At 39.4% G+C, this 20,241-nt stretch overlaps 7 non-coding genes and 1 pseudogene across 7 annotated transcripts; 4 read left to right on the plus strand and 4 right to left on the minus strand.

Moving 5' to 3' along the window:
* Positions 1–3,388: 3,388 nt before the first annotated feature.
* LOC135025438 (U1 spliceosomal RNA) lies at positions 3,389–3,567 on the plus strand (annotated as a pseudogene).
* A 13,427-nt stretch (positions 3,568–16,994) lies between these two features.
* On the minus strand, positions 16,995–17,158 carry LOC135025258 (U1 spliceosomal RNA). Its single transcript, XR_010222042.1, has one exon. It is a non-coding gene; the product is annotated as a U1 spliceosomal RNA (small nuclear RNA).
* Positions 17,159–17,829: 671 nt separating this feature from the next.
* On the minus strand, positions 17,830–17,992 carry LOC135025423 (U1 spliceosomal RNA). The gene has a single exon (XR_010222184.1). It is a non-coding gene; the product is annotated as a U1 spliceosomal RNA (small nuclear RNA).
* A 152-nt stretch (positions 17,993–18,144) lies between these two features.
* On the minus strand, positions 18,145–18,308 carry LOC135025250 (U1 spliceosomal RNA). The gene has a single exon (XR_010222034.1). It is a non-coding gene; the product is annotated as a U1 spliceosomal RNA (small nuclear RNA).
* Positions 18,309–18,979: 671 nt separating this feature from the next.
* Positions 18,980–19,142, minus strand: LOC135025361 (U1 spliceosomal RNA). Its single transcript, XR_010222143.1, has one exon. It is a non-coding gene; the product is annotated as a U1 spliceosomal RNA (small nuclear RNA).
* A 144-nt stretch (positions 19,143–19,286) lies between these two features.
* On the plus strand, positions 19,287–19,402 carry LOC135025442 (U5 spliceosomal RNA). The gene has a single exon (XR_010222191.1). It is a non-coding gene; the product is annotated as a U5 spliceosomal RNA (small nuclear RNA).
* A 270-nt stretch (positions 19,403–19,672) lies between these two features.
* On the plus strand, positions 19,673–19,788 carry LOC135025439 (U5 spliceosomal RNA). The gene has a single exon (XR_010222188.1). It is a non-coding gene; the product is annotated as a U5 spliceosomal RNA (small nuclear RNA).
* A 286-nt stretch (positions 19,789–20,074) lies between these two features.
* Positions 20,075–20,190, plus strand: LOC135025448 (U5 spliceosomal RNA). The gene has a single exon (XR_010222197.1). It is a non-coding gene; the product is annotated as a U5 spliceosomal RNA (small nuclear RNA).
* The last annotated feature ends 51 nt before the right edge of the window (positions 20,191–20,241 follow it).

Raw genomic sequence — 20,241 nt, forward strand, 5'->3', positions numbered from 1 at the left:
GAGGAGGCACCTCTTCGAATTTCAGCTTGTAACCCTGAGAAACAATTTCTATTGCCTAGGGATCCACCTGCGAATGAACCCAGATGTGGCTGAAAACTCGAAGACGTGCCCCCAACTGGGCGGACTCCTTTAGCGGAGCCCCAGCGTCATGCGGTGGATTTTGTAGAGGCCGGGGAGGACTTCTGTTCCTGGGAACTAGCTGTGTTGTGCAGCTTCTTCCCTCTGCCCTTACCTCTGGCAAGAAAGGACGCACCTCGTACTTTCTTGTTTCTCTGTGATCGAAAGGACTGTATTTGATAATGTGGTGCTTTCTTAGGCTGTGAGGGAATATAAGGCAAAAAATTTGATTTACCAGCTGTAGCTGTGGAGACTAGGTCCGAGAGACCTTCCCCAAACAATTCCTCACCCCTGTAAGGTAAAACCTCCATATGCCTTTTTGAGTCGGCATCACCTGTCCATTACCGGGTCCATAGGACTCGTCTAGCAGAAATCGACATAGCGTTTATTCTAGAACCCAGTAGACTAATGTCACTTTGAGCATCTCTCATATATAGGACAGCATCTTTTATATGCCCTATGGTCAATAACATAGCATCCTTATCTAGGGTCTCAATCTCTGCTGATAAGGTATCTGTCCATGCTGCCACCGCGCTACAACCCCGGCCGACGCAATTGCCGGTCTGAGTAAGGTACCAGAATGTGTGTAAATGGACTTTAGGGTAACCTCCTGCTTGCGGTCAGCAGGGTCCCTGATGGTAGCCGTATCCTGGGATGGCAGCGCTACCTTTTTGGATAAGCGTGTCAATGCTTTATCCACCCTAGGGGAGGATTCCCACCGTATCCTGTCCATTGGCGGGAAAGGATACGCCATAAGAATCCTTTTGGGAATCTGCAGCTTTTTGTCTGGAGATTCCCAAGCTTTTTCACATAATTCGTTCAACTCATGTGAGGAGGGAAAGGTTATCTCAGGTTTCTTTCCCTTATACATGTGTACCCTCGTGTCAGGGACAGGGGACTCTGTGATGTGCAAAACATCTTTTATTGCAATAATCATATATCGAATACATTTAGCCAATTTTGGCTGTAACTTTGCATCATCGTAGTCGACACTGGAGTCAGAATCTGTGTCGGTATCTGTGTCAACTATTTGGGATAGTGGACGCTTTTGAGACCCCGAAGGTCCCTGCGACATAGGGACAGGCATGGGTTGACTCCCTGACTGTTCCCTAGCTTCAGCTTTGTCTAATCTCTTGTGTAATAAGTTTACATTAGCACTTAAAACATTCCACATATCCATCCAGTCAGGTGTCGGCGTTGTCGATGGAGACACCACATTAATTTGCTCCTGCTCCTCTCTAGGAGAGCCTTCTACCTCAGACATGTCGACACACGTGTACCGACACACCATACACTCAGGGAATCCTCTTATCTGAGGACAGTTCCCCAACAAGGCCCTTTGGAGAGACAGAGAGAGAGAGTATGCCAGCACACACCCCAGCGCTATATGACCCAGGAAAAAAACACAATAATTTTATGTTTACCCAGTAGCGCTGTATTTCCATATATATATGCGCCTAATTATGTGCCCCCCTCTTCTTTAAGACCCTCTTTCTACCGTGGTATAAGCAGGGGAGAGTCCGTGGAGCTTCCCCTCAGCGGTGCTGTGGAGAAAATGGCGCTGGTGAGTGCTGAGGGAGAAGCCCCACCCCCTCAGCGACGGGCTTCTGTCCCGCTCAAATATAGTAAAAAAATGGCGGGGGCTCTTATATATATATATACAGTGCCTAGCTGCATATATATTTATTTTGCCAAAGAGAGGTCTATATTGCTGCCCAGGGCGTCCCCCCTGCGCCCTTCACCCTTACACTGACTGCCGTGTGTGAGGTGTATTGGAGCAATGGAGCACAGCTTTACTGCTGTGCGTTACCTCAGTGAAGATCATGAAGTCTTCCGCCGCCTCTGAAGTCTTCTTTTCTTCTCATACTCACCCGGCTTCTATCTTCCGGCTCTGCGAGGGGGACGGCGGCGCGGCTCTGGGACGGACGGCGAGGGTGAGACCTGCGTACCGATCCCTCTGGAGCTAATGCTGTACAGTAGCCTAAGAAGCAGAGCCTATCAACTCACAGAAGTAGGTGTGCATCTCTCCCCTCCGCCCCTCGATGCAGGGAGTCTGTTGCCAGCAGGCTCCCTGAAAATAAAAAAATCTAACAAATATACTTTCTGTCAGGAAACTCAGGAGAGCTCCCTGAAAAGCACCCAGTCTCCTCTGGGCACAGTAGTAAACTGAGGTCTGGAGGAGGGGCATAGAGGGAGGAGCCAGTGCACACCCAGATCTAAAGTCTTTCTTAAAGTGCCCATGTCTCCTGCGGAGCCCGTCTATCCCCCATGGTCCTTACGGAATCCCCAGCATCCTCTAGGACGTAAGAGAAAAATTATGCTGGCAGAAAAATCCAATTGAGTGATTAAACAGCTCCAGAGCTGCTCTGTAAGGCAAGTAAAAGGGTGTGGGCCCTGCAGCACTACCTGTAGTTTGCATTGTGCATTGGAAGCCTAGTTTGCTGTCTGTTTCCACTTCTTTTTTCTTGAGCCCCTCCCGTCTATACCCTTGTGCACTATCCTGACTTCTCCTCCCGTCTGCTTACTTTGTGCCTTCCAATGCACAATGCAAACTACAGGTAGTGCTGCAGGGCCCACACCCTTTTACTTACCTTACAGAGCAGCTCTTGAGCTGTTACAGTGCCCAGCTGCTGCAAGAAATCAGCGTGAATGCTTCAGGGGCTGGGGCATGGCCAACATGAGCCCCACACCGAAGGAGGGTGGGGGTGTTTAATGCGAACTAGGGGTCTCGCACAATGCGAACTACAGGTATTGCTGCAGGGCCCACACCCTTTTACTTGCCTTACAGAGCAGCTCTGGAGCTGTTACAGTGCCCAGCTGCTGCAAGAAATCAGCTTGAATCCTTCAGGGGCTGGGGCATAGCCAACATGAGCCCCACACCGACGGAGGGTGGAGGTGTTTAATGCGAACTAGGGGTCATCCAAGTGCCGCAAAAGGCCGCCATGCCCTGCACACCCCTTTTCTCTTTTCATATGCAGACGAGGGTTGAAGCCAACTTTGACCCACTGCTTGGATGACATCGCCATATGCAAATCCATCTGCTGCAGGCCTTCCCCCAGGAATGCTTGCACTAGTTGTTGCATTTGGTTTGTTGTTTGGGGGTGCTTCAGTATTAGGCAGCCTTCTGCCCTCCCATGTTCATCTGAAAATATGTGTTCTCCCTGCAGTTGTTGTCCCCAGATGAGAGTTCCCTTGTGCTGCCTCAGTTGAATCTCCTTTACTTGACAGAGATGTGCCTGAGCAGCGGCCCTCCCCAGCCCTATCCCAAATCATACTTATTTTGCATAGGAGATACCATGGTCATGAAGACTGTTCTCCCAGGGTGCGGTTCATTCATTGCATTCTGGGTATGCTGACCTCTGTGATTTCCCCAAATGTGGGAAACTCGACTGCATTATTTAATGCGAACTAGGGGTCATCCAAGCACCGCAAAAGGCCGCCATGCCCTGCATACCCCTTTTCTCTTTTCATAAGCAGACGAGGTTTGAAGCCAACTTTGACCCAATGCTTGGATGACATCACTTGCTGCCTTTCCAATGAAGCAAGTTTAATTTAATAATAGGTGAAAAACCATCCCTACAAAGGTGTTAATCAGATACTTGGCTTTGTGGACACTTTTCAGAGCACAAATTTGTTAGCATAAAAATAAAGCCAGAAAATGAAGAGCTGTTTAATCACTCAATTGGATTTTTCTGCCAGCATATTTCTTTTTCTCTGCAACCCACTGCTAAATTGTGCTTCCTAGCTGTTTTTATAAAATCACTGAATCAAATCTAACTCTGATTACATCAGAGAAGGCCAGGTACCCTACACCATAACAGGGGGTTTGAAATTTTGACTTGTCTACTTAAAGATCACCAAAATCTGATAACAAGGTCAATTAAGTCCCTAGGTGGGATTGAACCACCAACCTTTTGGTTAATAGCCTTACACACCTTCTGATTGCGCCACAGCGACACTTTGCAAAAGTACATACTGACAAAGGCTAATAAGCATTCATCTAGAACGATTCCTAGAAACATTTTAAAAAGTCAATAATGTGGAGAGTTTTTGTAAGATGTTTCTTCCATCAACCAATGAAGAAACACATTGGTACTTTCCCATGATGAGTGAGTGCTTCAGGATCTTTTGCACTTACATGTGCAGCAGAGTACTGTAATGGAAGCATGCTGGGTCCATAACCCAGAGGTAGGCATATTGAAACTATCCTCTGCTATATGCATTTTTTTTTGTTAATTAAAGTAATCCAAAACTGGGATTGATATTTTTGCTCTTTTATTTTTACTTAAAGTACAATAACTTTTACCATTTTAATTTGTTTTAATAGTATATTGACAGTATTGTTTTCTTTCAAAAATCCAATTAATTTTCTTTACCCGATTATTAAAATGGTAATTGACAAAAACAAACTACATTGTCACCAGAAGAGCAATACAAAATGTACAAGTGATATATTAAAATCATCTTTCCAGCTTGAATTTCAATGATGCATTGGGGCAACGATTTTGTGAGAAACATCTTCACCCTTAAATAAAGATTTTCTTAATTCCTTACCTGTGTGCTAATTAGATATCACCTTGTTTTCACATTAAACAGACTTCCACATGAGAAAACAGCAAAGATGCAGTGGCGTTAATGTTTCCTGGTGTCAACCTGTATTATTTCCGTAGATATTGAAATGAGGATGCATCTTGCTGCCTTTCCAATGAAGCAAGTTTAATTTAGTAATAGGTGAAAAACCATCCCTACAAAGATGTTAATCAGATACTTGGCTTTGTGGACACTTTTCAGAGAACAAATTTGTAATCATAAAAATAAAGCCAGAAAATGAAGAGCTGTTTAATCACTCAATTGGATTTTTCTGCCAGCATTTTTCTTTTTCTCTGCAACCCACTGCTAAATTGTGCTTCCTAGCTGTTTTTTTATAAAATCACTTAATCAAATCTAACTCTGATTACATCAGAGAAGGCCAGGTACCCTATACCATAAGAGGGGGTTTGCAATTTTGACTTGTCTACTTAAATATCACCAAAATGTGATCACAAGGTCAATTACGTCCCTGGGTGGGATTGAACCACCAACCTTTTGATAAATAGCTGAACACACTAACCGATTGCGCCACAGAGACACTTTGCAAAAAGCACATACTGACAAAGACTAATAAGCATTCATCTAGAACGTTTCCTAGAAAAACTTTAAAAAGTCAATAATCTGGAGAGTTTTTGTAAGATGTTTCACCAGCAACCAATGAAGAAACACATTAGTACTTTCGCATGATGAGTGAGTGCTTCAGGATCTCTTGCACTTACATGTGCAGCAGAGTACTGCAATGGAAGCATGCTGGGCCCATAACCCAGAGGTAGGCAGATTGAAACTATCCTTTGCTATATGCATTTTTTTTTTGTTCATTAAAGTAATCCAAAACTGGGATTGATATTTTAGCTTTTATTTTTACTTAAAGTACAATAACTTTTACCATTTTAATTTGTTTTAATAGTATATTGACAGTATTGTTTTCTTTCAAAAATCCAATTAATTTTCTTTATCCGATTATTAAAATGGTAATTGACAAAAACAAACTACATTGTCACCAGAAGAGCAATACAAAATGTACAAGTGATATATTAAAATCATCTTTCCAGCTTGAATTTCAATGATGCATTGGGGCAACGATTTTGTGAGAAACATCTTCACCCTTAAATAAAGATTTTCTTAATTCCTTACCTGTGTGCTAATTAGATATCACCTTGTTTTCACATTAAACAGACTTCCACATGAGAAAGCAGCAAGGATGCAGTGGCGTTAATGTTTCCTGGTGTCAACCTGTATTATTTCAGTAGATATTGAAATGAGGATGCATCTTGCTGCCTTTCCAATGAAGCAAGTTTAATTTAGTAATAGGTGAAAAACCATCCCTACAAATATGTTAATCAGATACTTGGCTTTGTGGACACTTTTCAGAGAACAAATTCGTTAGCATAAAAATAAAGCCAGAAAATGAAGAGCTGTTTAATCACTCAATTGGATTTTTCTGCCAGCATATTTCTTTTTCTCTGCAACCCACTGCTAAATTGTGCTTCCTAGCTGTTTTTTTTATAAAATCACTGATTCAAATCTAACTCTGATTACATCAGAGTAGGCCAGGTACCCTACACCATAAGAAGGGGGTTTGAAATTTTGACTTGTCTACTTAAAGATCACCAAAATCTGATAACAAGGTCAATTACATCCCTGGGTGGGATTGAACCACCAACCCTTTGATTAATAACCAAACACACTAACAGATTGCGCCACAGAGACACTTTACAAACGTACATACTGACAAAGGCTAATAAGCATTCATCTAGAACGTTTCCTAGAAAAACTTTAAAAAGTCAATAATCTGGAGAGTTTTTGTAAGATGTTTCTTCCATCAACCAACGAAGAAACACATTGGTACTTTCCCATGATGAGTGAGTGCTTCAGGATCTCTTGCACTTACATGTGCAGCAGAGTACTGCAATGGAAAAATGCTGGGCCCATAACCCAGAGGTAGGCAGATTGAAACTATCCTCTGCTATATGCATTTTTTTTGTTAATTAAAGTAATCCAAAACTGGGATTGATATTTTTGCTCTTTTATTTTTACTTAAAGTACAATAACTTTTACCATTTTAATTTGTTTTAATAGTATATTGACAGTATTGTTTTCTTTCAAAAATCCACTTAATTTTCTTTACCCTATTATTAAAATGGTAATTGACAAAAACAAACTACATTGTCACCAGAAGAGCAATACAAAATGTACAAGTGATATATTAAAATCATCTTTCCAGCTTGAATTTCAATGATGCATTGGGGCAACGATTTTGTGAGAAACACCTTCACCCTTAAATAAAGATTTTCTTAATTCCTTACCTGTGTGCTAATTAGATATCACCTTGTTTTCACATTAAACAGACTTCCACATGCGAAAGCAGCAAGGATGCAGTGGCGTTAATGTTTCCTGGTGTCAACCTGTATTATTTCAGTAGACATTGAAATGAGGATGCATCTTGCTGCCTTTCCAATGAAGCAAGTTTAATTTAGTAATAGGTGAAAAACCATCCCTACAAAGGTGTTAATCAGAGACTTGGCTTTGTGGACACTTTTCAGAGAACAAATTTGTTAGCATAAAAATAAAGCCAGAAAATGAAGAGCTGTTTAATCACTCAATTGGATTTTTTTGCCAGCATATTTCTTTTTCTCTGCAACCCACTGCTAAATTGTGCTTCCTAGCTGTTTTTATAAAATCACTGAATCAAATCTAACTCTGATTACATCAGAGAAGGCCAGGTACCCTACACCATAACAGGGGGTTTGGAATTTTGACTTGTCTACTTAAAGATCACCAAAATCTGATAACAAGGTCAATTACGTCCCTGGGTGGGATTGAACCACCAACCTTTTGGTTAATAACCATACACACTAACTGATTGCGCCACAGCAACACTTTGCAAAAAGCACATACTGACAAAGACTAATAAGCATTCATCTAGAACGTTTCCTAGAAAAACTTTAAAAAGTCAATAATCTGGAGAGTTTTTGTAAGATGTTTCTTCCAGCAACCAATGAAGAAACACATTAGTACTTTCGCATGATGAGTGAGTGCTTCAGGATCTCTTGCACTTACATGTGCAGCAGAGTACTGCAATGGAAGCATGCTGGGCCCATAACCCAGAGGTAGGCAGATTGAAACTATCCTTTGCTATATGAATTTTTTTTTTTGTTCATTAAAGTAATCCAAAACTGGGATTGATATTTTCGCTTTTATTTTTACTTAAAGTACAATAACTTTTACCATTTTAATTTGTTTTAATAGTATATTGACAGTATTGTTTTCTTTCAAAAATCCACTTAATTTTCTTTACCCTATTATTAAAATGGTAATTGACAAAAACAAACTACATTGTCACCATAAGAGCAATACAAAATGTACAAGTGATATATTAAAATCATCTTTCCAGCTTGAATTTCAATGATGCATTGGGGCAACGATTTTGTGAGAAACATCTTCACCCTTAAATAAAGATTTTCTTAATTCCTTACCTGTGTGCTAATTAGATATCACCTTGTTTTCACATTAAACAGACTTCCACATGAGAAAGCAGCAAGGATGCAGTGGCGTTAATGTTTCCTGGTGTCAACCTGTATTATTTCAGTAGATATTGAAATGAGGATACATCTTGCTGCCTTTCCAATGAAGCAAGTTTAATTTAGTAATAGGTGAAAAACCATCCCTACAAATATGTTAATCAGATACTTGGCTTTGTGGACACTTTTCAGAGAACAAATTAGTTAGCATAAAAATAAAGCCAGAAAATGAAGAGCTGTTTAAACACTCAATTGGATTTTTGTGCCAGCATATTTCTTTTTCTCTGCAACCCACTGCCAAATTGTGCTTCCTAGCTGTTTTTATAAAATCACTGAATCAAATCTAACTCTGATTACATCAGAGAAGGCCAGGTACCCTACACCATAACAGGGGGTTTGAAATTTTGACTTGTCTACTTAAAGATCACCAAAATCTGATAACAAGGTCAATTAAATCCCTGGGTGGGATTGAACAACCAACCTTTTGGTTAATAGCCTTACACACTAACTGATTGCGCCACAGCTACACTTAGCAAAAGTACATACTGACAAAGGCTAATAAGCATTCATCTAGAACGATTCCTAGAAACATTTTAAAAAGTCAATAATGTGGAGAGTTTTTGTAAGATGTTTCTTCCATCAACCAATGAAGAAACACATTGGTACTTTCCCATGATAAGTGAGTGCTTCAGGACCTCTTGCACTTACATGTGCAGCAGAGTACTGTAATGGAAGCATGCTGGGTCCATAACCCAGAGGTAGGCAAATTGAAACTATCCTCTGCTATATGCATTTTTTTTTGTTAATTAAAGTAATCCAAAACTGGGATTGATATTTTTGCTCTTTTATTTTTACTTAAAGTACAATAACTTTTACCATTTTAATTTGTTTTAATAGTATATTGACAGTATTGTTTTCTTTCAAAAATCCACTTAATTTTCTTTACCCGATTATTAAAATGGTAATTGACAAAAACAAACTACATTGTCACCAGAAGAGCAATACAAAATGTACAAGTGATATATTAAAATCATCTTTCCAGCTTGAATTTCAATGATGCATTGGGGCAACGATTTTGTGAGAAACATCTTCACCCTTAAATAAAGATTTTCTTAATTCCTTACCTGTGTGCTAATTAGATATCACCTTGTTTTCACATTAAACAGACTTCCACATGCAAAAGCAGCAAGGATGCAGTGGCGTTAATGTTTCCTGGTGTCAACCTGTATTATTTCAGTAGACATTGAAATGAAGATGCATCTTGCTGCCTTTCCAATGAAGCAAGTTTAATTTAGTAATAGGTGAAAAACCATCCCTACAAAGGTGTTAATCAGAGACTTGTCTTTGTGGACACTTTTCAGAGAACAAATTTGTTAGTATAAAAATAAAGCCAGAAAATGAAGAGCTGTTTAATCACTCAATTGGATTTTTCTGCCAGCATATTTCTTTTTCTCTGCAACCCACTGCTAAATTGTTCTTCCTAGCTGTTTTTATAAAATCACTGAATCAAATCTAACTCTGATTACATTAGAGAAGGCCAGGTACCCTACACCATAACAGGGGGTTTGAAATTTTGACTTGTCTACTTAAAGATCACCAAAATCTGATAACAAGGTCAATTAAGTCCCTGGGTGGGATTGAACCACCAACCTTTTGGTTAATAGCCTTACACACTAACTGATTGCGCCAAAACAACACTTTGCAAAAGAACATACTGACAAAGGCTAATAAGCATTCATCTAGAACGATTCCTAGAAACATTTTAAAAAGTCAATAATGTGGAGAGTTTTTGTAAGATGTTTCTTCCATCAACCAATGAAGAAACACATTGGTACTTTCCCATGATAAGTGAGTGCTTCAGGACCTCTTGCACTTACATGTGCAACAGAGTACTGTAATGGAAGCATGCTGGGTCCATAACCCAGAGGTAGGCAGATTGAAACTATCCTCTGCTATATGCATTTTTTTTTGTTAATTAAAGTAATCCAAAACTGGGATTGATATTTTTGCTCTTTTATTTTTACTTAAAGTACAATAACTTTTACCATTTTAATTTGTTTTAATAGTATATTGACAGTATTGTTTTCTTTCAAAAATCCAATTAATTTTCTTTACCCGATTATTAAAATGGTAATTGACAAAAACAAACTACATTGTCACCAGAAGAGCAATACAAAATGTACAAGTGATATATTAAAATCATCTTTCCAGCTTGAATTTCAATGATGCATTGGGGCAACGATTTTGTGAGAAACATCTTCACCCTTAAATAAAGATTTTCTTAATTCCTTACCTGTGTGCTAATTAGATATCACCTTGTTTTCACATTAAACAGACTTCCACATGCGAAAGCAGCAAGGATGCAGTGGCGTTAATGTTTCCTGGTGTCAACCTGTATTATTTCAGTAGACATTGAAATGAGGATGCATCTTGCTGCCTTTCCAATGAAGCAAGTTTAATTTAGTAATAGGTGAAAAACCATCCCTACAAAGGTGTTAATCAGAGACTTGGCTTTGTGGACACTTTTCAGAGAACAAATTTGTTAGTATAAAAATAAAGCCAGAAAATGAAGAGCTGTTTAATCACTCAATTGGATTTTTCTGCCAGCATATTTCTTTTTCTCTGCAACCCACTGCTAAATTGTGCTTCCTAGCTGTTTTTATAAAATCACTGAATCAAATCTAAACATCAGAGAAGGCCAGGTACCCTACACCATAACAGTGGGTTTGAAATTTTGACTTGTCTACTTAAAGATCACCAAAATCTGATAACAAAGTCAATTAAGTCCCTGGGTGGGATTGAACCACCAACCTTTTGGTTAATAGCCTTACACACTAACTGATTGCGCCACAGCGACACTTTGCAAAAGTACTTACTGACAAAGGCTAATAAGCATTCATCTAGAATGATTCCTAGAAACATTTTAAAAAGTCAATAATGTGGAGAGTTTTTGTAAGATGTTTCTTCCATCAACCAATGAAGAAACACATTGGTACTTTCCCATGATGAGTGAGTGCTTCAGGATCTCTTGCACTTACATGTGCAGCAGAGTACTGTAATGGAAGCATGCTGGGTCCATAACCCAGAGGTAGGCAGATTGAAACTATCCTCTGCTATATGCATTTTTTTTGTTAATTAAAGTAATCCAAAACTGGGATTGATATTTTTGCTCTTTTATTTTTACTTAAAGTACAATAACTTTTACCATTTTAATTTGTTTTAATAGTATTGTTTTCTTTCAAAAATCCTATTAATTTTCTTTACCCGATTATTAAAATGGTAATTGACAAAAACAAACTACATTGTCACCAGAAGAGCAATACAAAATGTACAAGTGATATATTAAAATCATCTTTCCAGCTTGAATTTCAATGATGCATTGGGGCAACGATTTTGTGAGAAACATCTTCACCCTTAAATAAAGATGTTCTTAATTCCTTACCTGTGTGCTAATTAGATATCACCTTGTTTTCACATTAAACAGACTTCCACATGAGAAAACAGCAAAGATGCAGTGGCGTTAATGTTTCCTGGTGTCAACCTGTATTATTTCCGTAGATATTGAAATGAGGATGCATCTTGCTGCCTTTCCAATGAAGCAAGTTTAATTTAGTAATAGGTGAAAAACCATCCCTACAAAGATGTTAATCAGATACTTGGCTTTGTGGACACTTTTCAGAGAACAAATTTGTAATCATAAAAATAAAGCCAGAAAATGAAGAGCTGTTTAATCACTCAATTGGATTTTTCTGCCAGCATTTTTCTTTTTCTCTGCAACCCACTGCTAAATTGTGCTTCCTAGCTGTTTTTTTTATAAAATCACTTAATCAAATCTAACTCTGATTACATCAGAGAAGGCCAGGTACCCTACACCATAAGAGGGGGTTTGCAATTTTGACTTGTCTACTTAAATATTACCAAAATCTGATCACAAGGTCAATTACGTCCCTGGATGGGATTGAACCACCAACCTTTTGATTAATAGCTGAACACACTAACCGATCGCGCCACAGAGACACTTTGCGAAAAGTACATACTGACAAAGACTAATAAGCATTCATCTAGAACGTTTCCTAGAAAAACTTTAAAAAGTCAATAATCTGGAGAGTTTTTGTAAGATGTTTCTTCCAGCAACCAATGAAGAAACACATTGTTACTTTCGCATGATGAGTGAGTGCTTCAGGATCTCTTGCACTTACATGTGCAGCAGAGTACTGCAATGGAAGCATGCTGGGCCCATAACCCAGAGGTAGGCAGATTGAAACTATCCTTTGCTATATGCATTTTTTTTTTGTTCATTAAAATAATCCAAAACTGGGATTGATATTTTAGCTTTTTTTTTTACTTAAAGTACAATAACTTTTACCATTTTAATTTGTTTTAATAGTATATTGACAGTATTGTTTTCTTTCAAAAATCCAATTAATTTTCTTTACCCGATTATTAAAATGGTAATTGACAAAAACAAACTACAGTGTCACCAGAAGAGCAATACAAAATGTACAAGTGATATATTAAAATCATCTTTCCAGCTTGAATTTCAATGATGCATTGGGGCAACGATTTTGTGAGAAACATCTTCACCCTTAAATAAAGATTTTCTTAATTCCTTACCTGTGTGCTAATTAGATATCACCTTGTTTTCACATTAAACAGACTTCCACATGAGAAAGCAGCAAGGATGCAGTGGCGTTAATGTTTCCTGGTGTCAACCTGTATTATTTCAGTAGATATTGAAATGAGGATGCATCTTGCTGCCTTTCCAATGAAGCAAGTTTAATTTAGTAATAGGTGAAAAACCATCCCTACAAATATGTTAATCAGATACTTGGCTTTGTGGACACTTTTCAGAGAACAAATTCGTTAGCATAAAAATAAAGCCAGAAAATGAAGAGCTGTTTAATCACTCAATTGGATTTTTCTGCCAGCATATTTCTTTTTCTCTGCAACCCACTGCTAAATTGTGCTTCCTAGCTGTTTTTTTTATAAAATCACTGATTCAAATCTAACTCTGATTACATCAGAGTAGGCCAGGTACCCTACACCATAAGAAGGGGGTTTGAAATTTTGACTTGTCTACTTAAAGATCACCAAAATCTGATAACAAGGTCAATTACATCCCTGGGTGGGATTGAACCACCAACCCTTTGATTAATAACCAAACACACTAACAGATTGCGCCACAGAGACACTTTACAAACGTACATACTGACAAAGGCTAATAAGCATTCATCTAGAACGTTTCCTAGAAAAACTTTAAAAAGTCAATAATCTGGAGAGTTTTTGTAAGATGTTTCTTCCATCAACCAACGAAGAAACACATTGGTACTTTCCCATGATGAGTGAGTGCTTCAGGATCTCTTGCACTTACATGTGCAGCAGAGTACTGCAATGGAAAAATGCTGGGCCCATAACCCAGAGGTAGGCAGATTGAAACTATCCTCTGCTATATGCATTTTTTTTTGTTAATTAAAGTAATCCAAAACTGGGATTGATATTTTTGCTCTTTTATTTTTACTTAAAGTACAATAACTTTTACCATTTTAATTTGTTTTAATAGTATATTGACAGTATTGTTTTCTTTCAAAAATCCACTTAATTTTCTTTACCCTATTATTAAAATGGTAATTGACAAAAACAAACTACATTGTCACCAGAAGAGCAATACAAAATGTACAAGTGATATATTAAAATCATCTTTCCAGCTTGAATTTCAATGATGCATTGGGGCAACGATTTTGTGAGAAACACCTTCACCCTTAAATAAAGATTTTCTTAATTCCTTACCTGTGTGCTAATTAGATATCACCTTGTTTTCACATTAAACAGACTTCCACATGCGAAAGCAGCAAGGATGCAGTGGCGTTAATGTTTCCTGGTGTCAACCTGTATTATTTCAGTAGACATTGAAATGAGGATGCATCTTGCTGCCTTTCCAATGAAGCAAGTTTAATTTAGTAATAGGTGAAAAACCATCCCTACAAAGGTGTTAATCAGAGACTTGGCTTTGTGGACACTTTTCAGAGAACAAATTTGTTAGCATAAAAATAAAGCCAGAAAATGAAGAGCTGTTTAATCACTCAATTGGATTTTTTTGCCAGCATATTTCTTTTTCTCTGCAACCCACTGCTAAATTGTGCTTCCTAGCTGTTTTTATAAAATCACTGAATCAAATCTAACTCTGATTACATCAGAGAAGGCCAGGTACCCTACACCATAACAGGGGGTTTGAAATTTTGACTTGTCTACTTAAAGATCACCAAAATCTGATAACAAGGTCAATTACGTCCCTGGGTGGGATTGAACCACCAACCTTTTGGTTAATAACCATACACACTAACTGATTGCGCCACAGCGACACTTTGCAAAAGTACATACTGACAAAGGCTAATAAGCATTCATCTAGAACGTTTCCTAGAAACATTTTAAAAAGTCAATAATGTGGAGAGTTTTTGTAAGATGTTTCTTCCATCAACCAATGAAGAAACACATTGGTACTTTCCCATGATAAGTGAGTGCTTCAGGACCTCTTGCACTTACATGTGCAGCAGAGTACTGTAATGGAAGCATGCTGGGTCCATAACCCAGAGGTAGGCAGATTGAAACTATCCTCTGCTATATGCATTTTTTTTTTGTTAATTAAAGTAATCCAAAACTGGGATTGATATTTTTGCTCTTTTATTTTTACTTAAAGTACAATAACTTTTACCATTTTAATTTGTTTTAATAGTATATTGACAGTATTGTTTTCTTTCAAAAATCCAATTAATTTTCTTTACCCGATTATTAAAATGGTAATTGACAAAAACAAACTACATTGTCACCAGAAGAGCAATACAAAATGTACAAGTGATATATTAAAATCATCTTTCCAGCTTGAATTTCAATGATGCATTGGGGCAACGATTTTGTGAGAAACATCTTCACCCTTAAATAAAGATTTTCTTAATTCCTTACCTGTGTGCTAATTAGATATCACCTTGTTTTCACATTAAACAGACTTCCACATGCGAAAGCAGCAAGGATGCAGTGGCGTTAATGTTTCCTGGTGTCAACCTGTATTATTTCAGTAGACATTGAAATGAGGATGCATCTTGCTGCCTTTCCAATGAAGCAAGTTTAATTTAGTAATAGGTGAAAAACCATCCCTACAAAGGTGTTAATCAGAGACTTAGCTTTGTGGACACTTTTCAGAGAACAAATTTGTTAGCATAAAAATAAAGCCAGAAAATGAAGAGCTGTTTAATCACTCAATTGGATTTTTCTGCCAGCATATTTCTTTTTCTCTGCAACCCACTGCTAAATTGTGCTTCCTAGCTGTTTTTTTTTATAAAATCACTGATTCAAATCTAACTCTGATTACATCAGAGTAGGCCAGGTACCCTACACCATAAGAAGGGGGTTTGAAATTTTGACTTGTCTACTTAAAGATCACCAAAATCTGATAACAAGGTCAATTACATCCCTGGGTGGGATTGAACCACCAACCCTTTGATTAATAACCAAACACACTAACAGATTGCGCCACAGAGACACTTTACAAACGTACGTACTGACAAAGGCTAATAAGCATTCATCTAGAACGTTTCCTAGAAAAACTTTAAAAAGTCAATAATCTGGAGAGTTTTTGTAAGATGTTTCTTCCATCAACCAACGAAGAAACACATTGGTACTTTCCCATGATGAGTGAGTGCTTCAGGATCTCTTGCACTTACATGTGCAGCAGAGTACTGCAATGGAAAAATGCTGGGCCCATAACCCAGAGGTAGGCAGATTGAAACTATCCTCTGCTATATGCATTTTTTTTGTTAATTAAAGTAATCCAAAACTGGGATTGATATTTTTGCTCTTTTATTTTTACTTAAAGTACACTAACTTTTACCATTTTAATTTGTTTTAATAGTATATTGACAGTATTGTTTTCTTTCAAAAATCCACTTAATTTTCTTTACCCTATTATTAAAATGGTAATTGACAAAAACAAACTACATTGTCACCAGAAGAGCAATACAAAATGTACAAGTGATATATTAAAATCATCTTTCCAGCTTGAATTTCAATGATGCATTGGGGCAACGATTTTGTGAGAAACACCTTCACCCTTAAATAAAGATTTTCTTAATTCCTTACCTGTGTGCTAATTAGATATCACCTTGTTTTCACATTAAACAGACTTCCACATGCGAAAGCAGCAAGGATGCAGTGGCGTTAATGTTTCCTGGTGTCAACCTGTATTATTTCAGTAGACATTGAAATGAGGATGCATCTTGCTGCCTTTCCAATGAAGCAAGTTTAATTTAGTAATAGGTGAAAAACCATCCCTACAAAGGTGTTAATCAGAGACTTGGCTTTGTGGACACTTTTCAGAGTACAAATTTGTTAGCATAAAAATAAAGCCAGAAAATGAAGAGCTGTTTAATCACTCAATTGGATTTTTTTGCCAGCATATTTCTTTTTCTCTGCAACCCACTGCTAAATTGTGCTTCCTAGCTGTTTTTATAAAATCACTGAATCAAATCTAACTCTGATTACATCAGAGAAGGCCAGGTACCCTACACCATAACAGGGGGTTTGAAATTTTGACTTGTCTACTTAAATATCACCAAAATCTGATAACAAGGTCAATTACGTCCCTTAGTGGGATTGAACCACCAACCTTTTGATTAATAACCATACACACTGAGGCAGCACAAGGGAACTCTCGAAAGAAGAACAAGGCTAGAGGAAGAACTGAAACAAAGAAATCTGACTTTTACTAGAGCTGACCAGAGGAAAGCACAAACACAGTCCCCCACTACCACAAATAATGCAGTTGAGTTTCCCACATTTGGGGAAATCACATGGGTCAGCATACCCAGAATGCAATGAATGAACCTCACCCTGGGAGAACAATCTTCAAGACCATGGTCTCTCCTATGCAAAATAAGTATGATTTGGGATAGGGCTGGGGAGGGCCGCTGCTCAGGCACATCTCTGTCAAGTAAAGGAGATTCAACTGAGGCAGCACAAGGGAACTCTCATCTGGGGACAACAACTGCAGGGAGAACACATATTTTCAGATGAACATGGGAGGGCAGAAGGCTGCCTAATACTGAAGCACCCCCAAACAACAAACCAAATGCAACAACTAGTGCAAGCATTCCTGGGGGAAGGCCTGCAGCAGATGGATTTGCATATGGTGATGCCATCCAAGCAGTGGGTCAAAGTTGGCTTCAACCCTCGTCTGCATATGAAAAGAGAAAAGGGGCGTGCAGGGCATGGCGGCCTTTTGCGGCGCTTGGATGACCCCTAGTTCGCATTACACACCTCCACCCTCCTTCGGTGTGGGGCTCATGTTGGCTATGCCCCAGCCCCTGAAGCATTCAAGCTGATTTCTTGCAGCAGCTGGGCACTGTAACTGCTCCAGAGCTGCTCTGTAAGGCAAGTAAAAGGGTGTGGGCCCTGCAGCACTACCTGTAGTTTGCATTGTGCGTTGGAAGGCACGAAGTAAGCAGACGGGAGAAGTCAGGATAGTGCGCAAGGGCATAGAAGGGAGCGGCTCAAGAAAAGAGAAGTGGAAACAGACAGCAAACTAGGCTGGAGAGAGACCTGAGACAAAGAGATCTGAATTATACGAGAGCCGACCAAGGGAAACACAAATTATGCAGTCAAGTTTCCCACATTTGGGGAAATCACAGGGGCAGCACAACTAGAGTGCAATGGGTGAGCCTTGCCCTGGGAGAAGCACCTTCATGATCATAGTATCTCACCTGGCAGGTAAGTAGGAGTTGGGCTAGAGCTGGGGAGGGTCGCTGCTCGGGCACCCCCCTGTCAAGTGAAAGAGATCCAACTGAGGCAGCACAAGGGAACTCTCGAAAGAAGAACAAGGCTAGAGGAAGATCTGAGATAAAGAAATCTGATTTTTACCAGAGCTGACCAGAGGAAAGCACAAACACAGTCCCCCACTACCACAAATAATGCAGTCGAGTTTCCCACATTTGGGGAAATCACAGGGGTCAGCATACCCAGAATGCAATGAATGAACCTCACCCTGGGAGAACAATCTTCATGACCATGGTATCGCCTATGCAAAATAAGTATGATTTGGGATAGGGCTGGGGAGGGCCGCTGCTCAGGCACATCTCTGTCAAGTAAAGGAGATTCAACTGAGGCAGCACAAGGGAACTCTCATCTGGGGACAACAACTGCAGGGAGAACACATATTTTCAGATGAACATGGGAGGGCAGAAGGCTGCCTAATACTGAAGCACCCCCAAACAACAAACCAAATGCAACAACTAGTGCAAGCATTCCTGGGGGAAGGCCTGCAGCAGATGGATTTGCATATGGTGATGTCATCCAAACAGTGGGTCAAAGTTGGCTTCAACCCTCGTCTGCATATGAAAAGAGACAAGGGGCGTGCAGGGCATGGCGGCCTTTTGCGGCGCTTGGATGACCCCTAGTTCGCATTACACACCTCCACCCTCCTTCGGTGTGGGGCTCATGTTGGCTATTCCCCAGCCCCTGAAGCATTCAAGCTGATTTCTTGCAGCAGCTGGGCACTGTAACTGCTCCAGAGACGCTCTGTAAGGCAAGTAAAAGGGTGTGGGTCCTGCAGCACTACCTGTAGTTTGCATTGTGCGTTGGAAGGCACGAAGTAAGCAGACGGGAGAAGTCAGGATAGTGCGCAAGGGCATAGAAGGGAGCGGCTCAAGAAAAGAGAAGTAGAAACAGACAGCAAACTAGGCTGGAGAGAGACCTGAGACAAAGAGATCTGAATTATACGAGAGCCGACCAGGGGAAACACAAATTATGCAGTCAAGTTTCCCACATTTGGGGAAATCGCAGAAGCAGCACACCCAGAGTGCAATGGGTGAGCCTTGCCCTGGGAGAAGCACCTTCATGATCATAGTATCTCACCTGGCAGGTAAGTAGGAGTTGGGCTAGAGCTGGGGAGGGTCGCTGCTCGAGCATCCCCCTGTCAAGTAAAGGAGATTCAACTGAGGCAGCACAAGGGAACTCTCATCTGGGGACAACAACTGCAGGGAGAACACATATTTTCAGATAAAAATCTTGGTCATGCTCTGGTTTCTCTTCAGAACGAACAAATCTTTCGCCTTTTACTAAAGATTTCCGTGGAGAGGAGCAAAACCGAGTTTTATCTCAATTTTTGCATGCCCCATCTTTTTGGGGTTTCTTTTATCGGTTTAAAGATAGAATGAGTGTGCTTTAATGTAAGCTCATTTGCATAGAAATGACAGTAAATGTTTGTTTCTTTTCAAACAGAACTTTCTTGACCATGCTACTTGCTTGAAAGATCTGGGAGCACATGGAATACAGTACAAACCATGCTTATAGCAAGGAGAAGACAGGTGAGAAATCTGCTTTCTTTCAAATTGGGCGCTCACTTTGATCTGAATAAGGACTGCTGGCACGGCACTCAGGCGACAGGTGGAATCTTGGTCATGCTCTGGTTTCTCTTCAGAACGAACAAATCTTTCGCCTTTTACTAAAGATTTCCGTGGAGAGGAGCAAAACTGAGTTTTATCTCAATTTTTGCATGCCCCATATTATTGGGGTTTCTTTTATCGGATTAAAGACAGAACGAGTGTGCTTTCTTGTTAGCTTTAATGTAAGTTTATTTGCATAACAATGACAATAAATGTCTGTTTCTTTTCAAGCAGAACTTTCTTGACCATACTAATTGCTTGAAAGATCTGGGAGCACATGGAAAAGAGTACAAACCATGCTTATAGCAAGGGGAAGCCTGGTGAGAAATCTGCTTTCTTTCTTTCAAATTGGGTGCTCACTTTGAGCTGAATGAGGACTGCTGGCACGGCACTCAGGCGACAGGTGGAATCTTGGTCATGCTCTGGTTTCTCTTCAGAACGAACAAATCTTTCGCCTTTTACTAAAGATTTCCATGGAGAGGAGCAAAACTGAGTTTTATCTCAATTTTTGCATGCCCCGTCTTATTGGGGTTTCTTTTATCAGTTTAAAGATAGAACGAGTGTGCTTTAATGTAAGCTCATTT

This window comes from Pseudophryne corroboree, unplaced genomic scaffold (assembly GCF_028390025.1).
Source record: "Pseudophryne corroboree isolate aPseCor3 unplaced genomic scaffold, aPseCor3.hap2 scaffold_415, whole genome shotgun sequence".
Classification (NCBI taxonomy): Eukaryota; Metazoa; Chordata; class Amphibia; order Anura; family Myobatrachidae; genus Pseudophryne; species Pseudophryne corroboree.